Source organism: Nyctereutes procyonoides, unplaced genomic scaffold, assembly GCF_905146905.1.
Source record: "Nyctereutes procyonoides isolate TBG_1078 unplaced genomic scaffold, NYPRO_anot_genome, whole genome shotgun sequence".
NCBI lineage: Eukaryota > Metazoa > Chordata > Mammalia > Carnivora > Canidae > Nyctereutes > Nyctereutes procyonoides.
The window spans coordinates 67,763,899-67,765,326 of record NW_026575135.1 but is presented as its reverse complement, the minus strand read 5'-3'; the positions used below and the strand labels follow the sequence as shown (position 1 = coordinate 67,765,326).

General features: G+C 46.2%; 1 pseudogene; it reads right to left on the bottom strand.

Moving 5' to 3' along the window:
* Positions 1-272: 272 nt before the first annotated feature.
* Positions 273-1,428, bottom strand: LOC129494707 (heterogeneous nuclear ribonucleoprotein A1-like; annotated as a pseudogene).

The following is a 1,428-nucleotide window of genomic DNA, read 5'->3' as shown; positions in this document are numbered from 1 at the left end:
TGTTGGAAAAAAAAAAAAAAACCCTTTGCTGGAATGCTTTCCACTTTCCACAGAACAGAAACTAAAATAACCTGTTATACAATTAGTCACAAATATAGTCCTTGAGTTTTTTGCCCATACACATGAGTATTGTCTAAAACATGTCTTCTGTGTAGCAGCTAAGCCCTTGCCACCACTGTGCGTGGCTGAGCTCACAAATCTATTGTAACCTGTAGCTTTCCCGTCACTTCTCTGGCTCTCCTCTCCTGCTAAGCTTTGTTTCCTGGCAGTAATTAAAACCTTCTGCCCCTGCCATAGCTGCTGCTGCTGCTGGAACTGCCATAGCCACCCTTGGTTTTGTGGTTTGACAAAGTATTGGCCTCCACCACCATAGGGACCAGAGCTTCTGCCTCCAAAATTTCCTCCTTTCATGGGTCCAAAATTTGAGGATTGATTGTTGTAATAGCCAAAATCGTTATAGCTTCCGCCACCTCCAGAGTTGCTTCCATCATTACCAAATCCGTTACAGCCATCCCCACTGCCACTGTATCCACCACTGCCTCGACTGCCACCAAATCCACCTCGACCACTGAAGTTCCCTCCGTGACCAAAGTTGACATTCCCACCAAAACCACCTCCACGACCACCACCAAAGTTTCCAGAACCACTTGGACCTCTTTGGCTGGATGAAGCACTAGCCATCTCTTGCTTCGATAGGGCTTTCCTTACTTCACAGTTGTGGCCATTCACAATATGGTATTTTTTTGTTCTTTTTTTTTTTAAGATTTATTTATTTATTCATTCAGAGAGAGCGAAAGAGAGGCAGAGACACAACACAGGCAGAAGGAGAAGCAGGCTCCATGCAGGGAGCCCAACGTGGGACTCGATCCCGGGTCTCCAGGATCACACCCCGGGCTGCTGCTGCACCACCAGGGCTGCCCCAGTATGGTATTTTTGAATGACAATCTTCTCTACTGAGTCATGGTCATCAAATGTCACAAAAGCAAAACCTCTCTTTTTGCCACTGCCTCAGTCAGTCATGATCTCAATCACTTCAATTTTCCCATACTGTTCAAAATAATCTCTTAGATGATGTTCTTCAGGGTCTTTTTTAATGCCACCAACAAAAATCTTTCTCACAGTTAAGTGGGCACCAGGTCTTTGAGAATCTTCTCTTGAGACAGCTCTCTTAGGTTCCACAACTCTTCCATCCACCTTGTGTGGCCTTGCGTTCATGGCTGCATCCACCTCCTCCACGGAGGCATAGGTGACAAACCCAAAGCCTCTGGAGAGCTTGGTATTTGGATCTCTCATTACCACACAGTCCATAAGCATTCCCCATTGCTCAGAATGGCTCCTCAGACTCTCATCAGTTGTTTCAAAGGTCAAACCTCCGATGAAGAGCTCTCGCGGCTGCTCAGGCTCTTTGGGAGACTCTGACTTAGACAT